Source organism: Fringilla coelebs (assembly GCF_963513975.1).
Source record: "Fringilla coelebs genome assembly, chromosome: 13".
Lineage (NCBI taxonomy): Eukaryota > Metazoa > Chordata > Aves > Passeriformes > Fringillidae > Fringilla > Fringilla coelebs.
In genome coordinates this window covers 6,890,253-6,902,344 of record NC_140039.1, presented here as the reverse complement: position 1 = coordinate 6,902,344, position 12,092 = coordinate 6,890,253, and the positions used below count along the sequence as shown (strand labels likewise).

Sequence of the window (12,092 nt, the reverse complement as noted above, 5' to 3'; positions counted from 1 at the left end):
CGCTGCCGGGCCGCCGCCCCTCCCTGGGCACGGCACCGAGCCCGGGCACGGCACCGAGCCCAGGTGCGGAGCGGAGCCTCGGGCGGGGCGCAGCGCGGGGCTCCCTCTGAGGGCTCGGGCGTTCCCATACGCGGCCACAGCCACGGGACAGGGGAGGGGGGCACAGCAGGGAGGGGACGGAGCCGCGGGGAGCCCGGGCAGGGGCAGGCAGCGCCTGGCACGGCAGCTCCGGGGCGGGGCGGCGGCGGCAGGAGCAGGTGAGCGGGGCCGCAGCCGCGCCGGGGGCGGAGCGGAGCGCGGGGCGGGGAGCGCCGGGCCGGGCCGGGCCGTGCCGTGCCGGGCACACTCTGCTCCCTCCCGCCCGCCGCTCCGCCCGCACTCGGCTCTCGCTCTCTGCTTCCCGGGACAGCGCCCGAAACTCGGCGGCGGCCGCGGCTCCCGACGGCTCCCCGGACGCGGTGAGTGCCCGTACCTGCCCCCGGCGCGGCGCTGCCGCCGCCCGGCAGTTCCTGCCCCGCCTGGGGCGAAGGAGGAAGCGAGACGGGCTCCGGCTCCCTCCGGCCCGCCCGCCTTCCGCGGGGCGCCCGGCGGGCAGAGGCAGAGGGAGGGAGACCGAGGGTCCCGGGGCTCCGCCGCCGTTCCCCGTGCGGTCCGGGCAGCAACTCGGCGCCGGGGTGGGGCGGGGGGCGGCGGAGCTGTGCCTCGGGCCGGGGCTGCCTCCTCCGGAGCCTCCATGTTGGGCTGCGGGCGGGGGGCTGCGGGCCCGGCCCCCCGAGCGCCCCGGGGCGCTGCGGACGGAGCGGGGCGAGCCGGGGCTGCAGCGGGGAGAGCGCCGTGCCCCGGGCGGGGCAGGGCAGGCGGCGAGATCATCCCCGGGGTCGGTCCCTGACGGGAACATGGAGTTCCCTCCCGGCAGAAATGCCAACTTTGATGCCACCAACTTTTTTTTCCCACCCCGCCGCCCCGACTCTCAGTTTCAGTCTCCGTGCCGCAGTGGGTTTGGGCCGATGAAACGCACAGTCTTTCAAATGGTCAGGGTTCCAGCTGAATGGCGACAGACAGTGAGATGTGAAGGAGCAGGAATGCCTGATGCTTTTGTGTGCGTACATGCCAGGCGTGCATGTATTAAAAAACAATTTTCAGTTCGTCGCTAGAGAATTCCCCGTTTGCATTAGGGCATGAAATATTAAAATAATTGGATTACAGCGTTCTGTGGTTACATCTGACATCAGTTTACTTGCGGGCCCTGTTGTTGTACCACTTCACTTCTAGATTGTCCGAGTAGCGCAGAGGAGGGTGTGGATCCAGACTTAGGAGGTTTATGTGCAAGGATGACATTGTCCTGTATCTCATCCCTTGATATGTCCAAGGAGACAACTAAGAGAGTAGGTGGGTGTGGGAGAATCAGTTCTAGTACTAGATCTTTACCTAGTTTTAGAGACTCGTTTAAAGCCTGAGCTGCAATGTTTAGTATCTCTACAAATAATCTGTATCTAAATCCTTGATACACTTGCAGCGTGTTCAGTTCCTTTTAAATCAGTATCCAAATCCTTGATACTCTTGCAGTGCGTTTAGTTCCTTTTAAATCTTTTTTGCTCCATACTTGTGCAGTCAAAAGTCTATTAACAATGTAATAGCAAATTAACTCTTCAGCTTTCCATCTGTCAAATAATGCCTTGCAGCACTGTGCCAGTCAAATAGGAAGCTATAACCAGCATAGATTTCAGAGCAGGAACTCTATGAAGAAGTGTTTCTTAAGTGGGTAAGCAATAATTCATAAGCATTTTTAAGTGTATATGCAGGATTTCCTGTTTATTTTAGTTCCTGAAAATGGCTGTGTTAAAAATGAGCTGTTTGTATTTGGACTGATAGATTTCAGTCGCCCTAAGTCACTGCTGTGGAAATCTGCAAATACTGAGGAGAGAAGCAAACATAAGTCTGCAAAACATAGGTTTAGGTTTCTTTTTTTAAAAATTTTTCTCATCCTCACATTAATTTCATAATAAAATATTTCATAATAATGAAATAAAATATATTCATCATAAAATACAGATGTGTGCTTTAATTTAAGAAATTATTAAATGCTGGCATTTTGGTTTCTTTTACCCACATAGTTTTACTATGTTTTGTAAAATTGAATATATCCAAGTTCTAAGGACATATAATTTTCAGAATGAAGTGCAATACTTTTGGAACTTCGACAGGTAAAAAATTGAAAGGTGCAATAAGATATTTCACTAGTTGTTATTATTTGCCTGTACTGCTAAACACAAAAGAACTTAGAGGCAGCGCAGAAGAATTAAGATTTGGGAATCCTTTGAGATTTTCATCCTACATCTCATAATTCAAATTTAGGTATGAAGGAATTGCTGCCACTCAGTGGCTGATACAAACATACAGAAAAATATATTCAGTTACACAGATGTGATGTCTGTGTGGGTAGTGGGAGAGTTATAAGGTGATTCTGCTGAGGCAAACTGTGTGACATAGTTGATCAGGAAGATGCTCATATTGTTATCACCAGAAAAGAGCTCATTGTTATTTTTTTTGCCATTTTGTGCTTCGTGAATTATAAACCACCTTTTCATAAGACATAATCATACAGTAGGGTCCTTTTTTTTTATTGAATGGAACAGTGAAATAGCATAATGATTTTTATTTTTTGATCACACCATAGATGAAAAGATGCTCTGTACAGAAAGAATTATTTAGAAACTCTTTCTAAACCAAAAAACTTAAATTTTCTAGATACATTTCTTGAAAAGAAATCTTCAGAAGAATCTCTCAAAGAAAACTTGGCTAATTGATGCATATAGATCTAGGAAATAACAATAAATCTTGGAAAGCTGCCACCTATTATTAAAGTAACTGATTTCCTGGGAAAAGCATGGGAGCTTTGAGGGCTCTGAGTTTATTTTGATGTCTAAAAGCCACAGTTATTACAATTAAAGTCCATTTAGATTAAGTCCCATCCCTGGAAGTGTTCAAGGCCAGGCTGAGCAGGACTTTGAGCAAGCAGCTCTAGTGGAAGGTGTCCCTGCCTGTGCCAGGGGGATGGGACTGGATGGTCTTTAAGGTCCTTACCAACCTTGACCTGTGATTCTGTGAGTACTTCAGGGCCTGATAGTTTAAATTAACCATCCATCCTTGTTCCCATTTGAAGGCTGTACTGTCACCTGCCTCTGTGCAGAGGCACAAATCTGCCCTCTGCCCATCCACAGCTGGAGCTCAGCTTAGGCTGCTGCTCCCACAGAGAGGAGCCCCTTCCTCACCCCCCAGTCCCCCGGGGGTGGGACTGTGCCAAATTCCCCCAGGGCAGCTGCTCTGCAGGGAGCTGCGGTGGCCTGTGCAGTGTAAATGTCTTAGAGGGGTCGGCCAGCGCTGAGGTGAGTGCCTGGATGTGCTCATTGGCACTGGTGTTTCAGCTCCCCACGCTAACTCAGGTGTGTCTCTTCCTGCTGCAGTCCCAGTGCGTTGTGTGCCTGCAGTCCACCATCCCCTCCGCTGCATTTTCAAAGTGTGTACTTCAGCTGCTGCGGAAAGAGCGGAGGGGAAAAAAGGAATAGGCTGGGGGTTGGACTGTTTGTTGCAGATGAGTCAGAGCTGAATGTGAAAGATGACAAGAAGGGATTTACCAGTGGAGTCTGGGGGCTGGCTGACTTCATTAGGAGCCAAATTCCTCTGTTAATCATCCACTGATGAGAAAGATTGTTACTTTTTACTCTGGGATTATCCTTGCATTTAAATGCAGCTTCTCCATTCTTCTTATCAGGCTCTGTCCAAAAGCTGCCTGAAAAGCCACAAAACAGTTTGTGTTCCGATGGTTTTTTAACTGCTGCTCTGTGACAGAACTTGTCATCTTTCTCTGAGTCTTCCTTTGTGTGCGTAATCCCGGTGCGGGATTTGTTTCTGTAGAGCTCCGTGTGAAGCCAAAGGGCAAGGAGCAGGAATAAGGAAAGGGGGAAAGCTGCACCCATTCGGAGCCATTTGGGGAGCACATTAAAAGTAATCATTCCGCATCCGCTTGGCTGCACTTTGCAGAGATGCAATTAACAGAAATGAGCCTGGGAGAGCTCTTTACAGCCTTGGTAAAATAATGCCGAAGTGGCCTGTGCTGTGTTCTCATTTTAAATGCAGTTATTTCTACCCGAAAGAGTTTTTACACTTTCTTAAAGAGGCACTGCCTCTTCAAGCCAGAGCTGCCCGACAGGTTTTTACTGTATTTGAGTACTTTAGCAGAAACCTGCTCCAGAGGAAGCCACGGATTGCCTCTAGCTCTGCAGGACCTCCTGGGTTATCATGCTGCCTTTATGCCTGTCCAGAGGCACCAGGAAAGGTAGAGGAATGAGGGATCTAGCACACAGGAGTGCTGGGAGCTGCACAAACCTGACCTTGGCAAGAGTCATGCAGGATTTATTCCTGGTCTGCTCTAGACTAGGCTCTGTTATTGCACAGAACATTGTTACAGAGGATAGAAATCGGACTTGTGTATCTGTGTGCTTCAAATAACTTTCTGTTGGCTTTTTTTTCCTTCTGATTAAAATTTATGCAAGTGGAATATTATGTTTGCTTTTTGGTGACGGCAAGGTGCCCTAATATCCATGAAGTTATGTTTTGAACCTGTTGGTTTTTTCTGATTGACAATAGAGCTGACAGTTTCTGGCTAAAAGATGGAAGTGATGCAGCACAGATTTATATCAATAGCTGCAAATCCAGGAGGCAGGACATAAAATAAATTCTTTGCAAATACTGCTCAAGCCAAGAAAGTGCATAAAACCACAGAGTACTTTTTATGGTATCCTCTTACTGAAATTAATGTGTTTTCTGGTAATTGCTTTGCCATTGAGTGCAATGCTCTATCTGGAAAAGTTTATTTAAGGATACTTAAGCATAGTTGGTATTCGTATGATAATAATCACCATCCATAAAGTCTGGGAATGACTATCACAGATAACTTCATGGAACTGATCCAAGTGAAGTTTTTAACCTTGGATGATGCTTGCCTTACTGCTAAGGGAGGAGTGTGTGTGCTTGCCATCTCCTCCCATTTAATCAGCCAACTATCAAACTTAAAATAAGCAGCAGTACCTCTCTGTGCCTCAGAACAAGGTTATTCTGAATTCCAGCCTGCTTTGGAGAACAAAGCAGATGTGTAACGTGCATACCCATCCTGCTGTTTCCTGTACTTCTGCTTAGGGCTGTGAGCAGGCTGTGGTCTGTCTTGGCTGGCAGGTAACAGAGTGGTTCCCGTTTTACCGAGTGGAGTCAGGAGAGCTCCTTGGATAATAAGGCAGGGAATCATTGCTGTGTGTCTGTGGCAGAGACCCTCCTGCCACAGGCTGTCCCCAGACCCCTCAGTGAGGGTGCCCCTCTTTTCTGAAGAGGTGCATGTGGGCTGACATCCTTCCCACAGGGCTCAGAGGAGTTATCTCAATTAGTGTCTTGTTTCTCATCTCGTGGATGGCTGAAAATCTCTGAAATGTGGTGTAGGTTTGCTCATGAGTGGCTTTAATTTGCGTTTTGTTTAGTCCTTTGCAGTCTCACAAATGCTTTAGGTATTTATGGACTTGGTTTAATCCTGGCTGCCTGCTATCGATGCAGCACATCTTGAAACATATGCATTAAATCTAAACTTCAGCCGATTTTCCCACACCCCTGAGCTATGATGTAATTCACACTACTGATCTGGAGCTGGAAGCTCGGACCTGTGTTGGTTTAGCTTTGTTGTTTATTTTGTGATAAATTTCTACTGATGAGATGACAAAGAGAAAACTACACGGCTGTTTAGCACTCATTGAGCTACTCTGAGTGTTTGATTTTATCTGCTCCTCTCCCCATCAACACCTATTTAATAGAGATCTAATAAAATCCTGGTTTGTATACTTGACTCTCATAGTCTCTGGTTTCTTGAGGAAATGCAGTTTAAGATTTGCCATGGCTCCTCTGCCAAAGGAACTCTTGAAATCACTTTGTTCCTCATCATTTAATTTACTTCAGTGCATTGAATGTATCAATATTCACTATGAGGAACAGTTTAAGGAAGAAAGATTTTTGGTTGTGATAACAGATTTTTCTTTCTGATAGTAAAACTTTTTTTTCAAGATTTAGATGCTTGAACATGTGGATGGATATTGGAAAAGATGATCAAAACTGTTTTAAGGGCCAAATTTAGGATTAAGCTTGGGTCAAAGTCCGCCTTTGTATGGGAAATTCTGAGTACACAGGTAGCTAAGCAATTGCCAACACATTGTTTGATGTCTGAACTATGCTTTTTTAGGAGGCTGTATTTGATTCTTGCATGAACAAAGGAGGCCTCTTGTATTTCTTTCTTAAAAGAAACAGTCCCTCCTTTTCAAAAAGTCCTGTGTGCAGAAGTTTGGTAGGAAGATATGGTCAGTAACAAGACTGGCCTGTACGTTTTATCTCGAGATGTTTGTGATATGTTTTGGAATGCCTCTTGGTAACTGCATTTTGCTGGTGTGACTTTGTAACCAAAATGGGTACTGTGTACCTCACTGATTTCATTAGGGTCTGTTGAGAAACTGCTAAGGAACCGTCTGAATATTTTACTGAAAAACTCTCGTGAAAGTAAGATTTATTCTTGCCTGCTTGAAGAAAAAAAAAGGTATTTAATGTATGTTCCTGTAAGAATGAGCACAGATGGCTGCCTTACATCAAGCAGGTGCAGACAGATTCTATAATTTTGATAAGGATCTCTAACTAGATCTGAAACCCTTAGTCAAACAAGTATCTCTGCAAGTAGGAGTAGATTTGACTATAGATGCTTTCAGTATCGATGGATTTGGGGTTTTTTTAATGAATTTTTCAGTAGTTTGGTTCCTGCACTTGCTGATCAGTGATGATGACATTTCTTCCCATGCCGTGTGCTGGTCTGTAACGCTGCGCTCATGCTGAGCTGTGAATTGCTCAACAAGGGTTCAGCTGTTTCCTTAAGTGTCTGATGACTGTGGCCTTTGCTGAACTCAGATAGTCTCACTAATGACTTGGGGGTGCTGATTGCCAAATATCCAGAGCCGATTAGTGTGTCAGGGAATTGTGAGCCCTCTCAGGTTACATTTGCTTACATTCCTCAGGAGCTGACAGGACCCCACAGTTGCGATTTCTGTTTGACGAGTTTACCTAAGAAACAGCATCCCAGGGACAAGAGCTTCTTGCTGTGAACCTCCACTTTTCCAGGTAACTTAAGAGCTGAAATTCAACCAGTTTTGCCATGGTCTGAATGCAGTGAGGCACTGGCACTGGAATATGTCTTCTCCTGTTCTCTCGGCTGAAAAGGAGATGCCAACATCCCATCTACCTCATTCTACAAACCTAGCACAAGCTAGGGAAGGACAGGCTAAACCAGGGGTCAGCAGACAGCATCTCTCTAGAAAAAAATCATGTTGGGGAACTAGAGAGCAGAAGACACAGCTTGAAGCAGTGTTACAGCTTTGGCAGGTATCATGGCCCCAGCTCTGCCTAGTGAAAGAAGCATCTCTTGTTGTGCAAGTCCAGTGAAGTCATCCCACTGGGGATTCCTCACCTTTACATTAACAAAAGAGACTTGTCATGAGGGAATATTGCCAGGTGTTTTTCCCTGGTGGATTTTTTTTTTTTTTTTTAAGTAAAGGCTATTTGAAGAAACATGTTATTTGGACTAACTAAGAATTTATAGGTCTCTCTGTTAATCCCTGCCATGCTTGTATGAGGTTCTTAGGACTTCTTCTCCTTTCTCCAGTTTTCTTGGGCCCTTACAGCGAGGGAATCTGCAATCAATTTGTACCTCTTAGTTCATCTGTAACTGCAGAGGATCTATTCTGTTGCACATCCACCTTAGAACGTTCTAACTCTTGAAGGCCCTCTGGAATCTGATCCTCTCCCTGTGTTTGGTCTCATTTCACCAGAGGTTGGTTTTCCTCTGCAGGAAGTCAGGGCGTGTCTGTCTCATTCCCTCACTAGTCTCAGCTGTGATTTTGCCTTCCTGGCTGAGCCGTGGCAGCCTGGGCACAGGCTCCCCAGGGCTGCCTGTCTGCAGAGCAGGCAGTTCCAGGCCAGGCTGGGGTTTGTGGCACACGTGCAGCTGATCAAGCGCTGTCACTGCACCTGCAGTGCAGCCCTGGTGTGCAAGCACCTCACATGGCTGACCTGGGGGCACGCTGCAGGTGTGTGTGGGGGCTCCTTTCATCCAGAATTAGAACAAGTTTTGTCCAAGGCAAGTGAGAATGCTCTGTTGCAGCCTGTATGGGTGTTTACTCAGCAAGCCTTTCCACGTGGCTCCATTTCCCAAAAGATGAAGTTGTTGGATCTGCACCACAGACACCCCACGTGCCCGCTGAAGGGAACGTGGGGGTTGCTGGCGAGGGAAAGCAAGAATGCTGAAACTGCCATTTGGGCAAGGAAGTTGATTGATTTCTGCTGGAAGGCAAGAGCAGGTGGGAAAGAGAGGCACCATGAGTGTGTAGACATGGACCTGGAGTGTGGCAGGGGCAGCCCAGGGTGATGAGAGATGCCAGCTCTGCAGTGCTGCTCGTCCATGTCACACCCTGTGCTGCCAGCCCTCCTCCTGCCCCATCCTCAGGAACTCCTCCCCAAAACTTCTGTAATACAACCCAAATGCTCTCACCAGGGCCAGGGTGGAGAGAGGAAGTGCAGCTCTCGTCCTTTGCTGTATCCTGGTTTTTGTTTCAGTTTAATTTGCAAGCTTGCTGATTTCTTGCAGTGTCACTAAGAGTGTTCAAGGCAACCCCACTAGTAGTCTGTACCAGTGTCTGTCAGATTGATTTTCTGACCTTTTTTGGGTCTTGCAATTTGGAATTAATGTTGCTTTCCTTTTCCAGTGGGTGGCAGTTGAAGCAAAGAGAAATGTTTATTTTCTTGAAATTTTTTATAGATATGGATTTAAGGAGAGCAAGCCAAAATAAACCAGTTGTTCATTGTCTCTCCTTACATTGAATTCTGTTCTTTTTGTCTTGCATCTTGCAGCTGGAGAAAAGGACAAAACCCTCTTGTGAGCAAAATCCGCTTTTAGTTTCAATCTCCTACTTTTGTGTGTTGTTCTGTACTCATTTCCTTATTCTCTTACCAGTTAATAACTTTGAACCCAATCTTTCCATCTCAAGAACTCTGCATTGCATAAGCCTCCTTTCAAAACTTTGAAGCAGGGAGCTGCTGACTCTTGCAGCAAAGTGTTCACCTTCCCAGAACTGCATTTTGATTTTGAATGTGACATGTAAAAACATTTCTTTCTCTTGTTAAAAAGCTCATCTTGTCAAAAAGTCTTTAATACTGATTATTTGAAATTTAATGTGTATTTCAAATTTTACCTCTAATATCTGTGTCCTTACAGGGTCAAATTTTAACTGGAAAGTATTTTCATGGATGTTTCTTGTATGGAGTTAGTGCATATCTTACAGCTGAGTTCAAGCATATGTTATCAAAATAAGCAGTGCTTGGACTCCAGTGTGTTAGCTAAAGTGCACATTAGTGCATTTAGTAAAGAGTTCTGAGTAAAACATTAGTATGTGTTTATGGGAATATAAGTATATTTTAATGTATAAAATACTGCTCTTCTAAGTTCATTAGAGTTAAATCTGTTCTTCTAAAATTGTTAGAAGTATCTATTTCACTGCTGAAACCAAATGTGAGATTGGTAATTATTGCTGGATCAAGGAGCAGAATTTAAGAAGTACAAATTTAACCTTTTTTTTTTTCCCCCCCAAAATACTTAAATTGTGAAAGGACACTTCCAGGATTTCCTAGTGCTTTATTTTGTGGATAAATACTTAACGTAGCATAAAAAGCAGGGGAAGTCTTTTATTTTAGTGAATTTCCCCCCCTAGGGATGAACCAGCCATTCATCTTCTGTAATGTGTGATTATAGCTAAATTAGCAATTAATCTCCATCTTTTCCCTGAAGAAAATGAGCTCTTACATAGGTATTTAATGACTGAGTCAGTTTATCATAGCTAAGCCTTGTCTAAGCATATGTGCCAGTCCACTTTAAATCTGCTCTTCAATTGATGCAGTTAAATAGAAAAGCTTGTGCAAACACAGTAATTCTAAATGTTTATAAACTGATTTGTCACTTGTGTGGATACAAGTTCTGCTGCTTCTGTGGTTGATGGATGAAACTGATTTAGGACTCTAAATGGAAAAATATCCAGGAAGGAACCTTTCTTCCCCTTCTGGCCAAGTGAAATGACAAGGAATTAATTACCAGAGCAGCAACAAGTTGAGCTTTGTCTTGTTGATAACAAAACTGATTTTACTTAGCAGCACTACTCTATGGCTATAATAACCTAGAATGGAAAACTTTTCAAAGTAAAAAGTATTCTGAAAATCATGACATAGCATGATCTCAGTTTTGTCAAAGGGACCCACTCAAACAGAAAATTACTCCTTTGAAAGTCATGACTTGTTTTTTGGGGTTTTTTTGGTGGGTTTTTTTTGGTTGGTTTTTTGTTGTTGTTGGTTTGGTTTGGGTTCTTTTGTTACAAGACTCTATAATAACATCTGTGATGACTTTAATGTAAGTCAGTAGAAAAAAAAAAACCCCACGCTTATTTTCCTTTATCTGTCAATATCTGGAATATCATTTGCTGGAAAGTGATGCTTCTGTAGATGGTGAGGAAAAGGGTCTCAATTATTTTAAAACATTTTGATGCACACATCATGTGTGATGGCATGCTTGAATTCTGGGGGGTTTTATACTTCCTTTAAGACTTCATTCAACTGGTAAATTTTGTTTGGAGGGCTGCGGAAGGATTTTAGCATTATTCCTACCCTAGATGTAAAAAAAATCTACTTTTATTATGATTTGGGTATTTCTCTTTCTTTGCCTTTTTTTTTTAATAAATCTGGTTTTCTTGCTGCTATTTCATTCTACTTTCCAGTGAAAAAAGCTGATCCTAGTACTAAAAAAGTTTTGAGTGAGTCTCAAACAGAGGGATGGTTTCTTTGTTTGCTTTAAACAAACCATGCGGGTTACACGGCTCTGTTTTGAATTAACAGCTCTCCTAGCTGGGCTGACCACTTAATGCTTCTCAGACCCTGAGCATTCAAATACTTCAAAGGAAAGGCAGCCATATCTAGTGTTTTATCCTCTAAAAAGCACAAAAAAGGATGCCAGACTCATGTAATTGAAACCCTTTGCTGTAGGCAAGGTGTCCCAGACAGGCCAAGGTGGAAGGACCTATCCCTGTTCTGCTGTATTTAGTTTTGCTTTGGTTAGTAGGGGCACCCTGCTGCCTAATGTGAGTTAAAGGTAAGTTAGAACTTTGCCTCTTTGTGTCTCTCTGATTTTGGTTTTATTCTTGTGGTCCTTTAGCTCTTATTTGGAGTTCTAGTGGGTGAAGTCACAGTACACGGAGAGCAGCATGCATAATGCTCTTCTGATCAGGGTCTTATTTGCCAAAGTCCACTTAATACCACTTTTTAATTGCTTAACCATTTGATCTCCCAAAGTAATTTGTTAGGAAAGCCACAAAAAAAAAAAATCCCCACTCTGCAGTCCATCAGTGTCTGCTGTGTAAGCCTTTTAAAGCCTGGGTATAAATACCCCAGTGTGGCTCCATCTGCTCTCTGTGCTCAAGGGAGAGGCAGTGGAGGGAAGCAGGGGCAGCTGGGGAAAATGTTTGCAGCTGGATGTGGGACTCTGGAGACACAAGACAGTGCCAGTGCTGTTGTACTGGGTAGCAGGATTGTTCTGCTGCTGCTGGACCCCTGACAAGTTGAGTAGTTTGGAGAATTTGCTTGCTCTGTGCCCAGATCATGGGTAGTGAAACTTGTGTTTGTTCAGGGTTTTGGTTTTGGAGGTTTGGATATTTGGTTGTGGTGGTTTGGTTGTTTTTTCAGGGTTGTTTTTTTTTTTTTTGCCTGTTTTTCCTATTGCAGTAGCCCGAGAGTGGGTGCCTGGTTGGGACACCCCAGCAAGTCCTGGCAGTGTCCCATGGTTTGCTGCCTGCCCCATCTCTGGCAGGCTGAGCACTGAGCTGTCCAGCTGGGACACAGCCACAGCTCCCACCCAGCAGTGCAGGGCTGGGCTGAGCTGTGTGTGCTGCAAAGCATCACCCACTGCTGTCCTTGCACAGCCC

At 44.9% G+C, this 12,092-nt stretch overlaps 1 protein-coding gene across 2 annotated transcripts in view; it reads left to right on the top strand.

Annotated features, from left to right (window-relative positions):
* Positions 1–319: 319 nt before the first annotated feature.
* The window catches only part of PRKCD (protein kinase C delta), a 58,967-nt gene continuing 47,194 nt past the window's right edge, over positions 320–12,092 (top strand). For both annotated transcript variants that reach the window (XM_084214411.1, XM_084214410.1), the window contains exon 1: positions 320–458. The gene's annotated coding sequence lies outside the window, so the exon portion shown is untranslated. The remainder of the gene's footprint in view (positions 459–12,092) is intronic.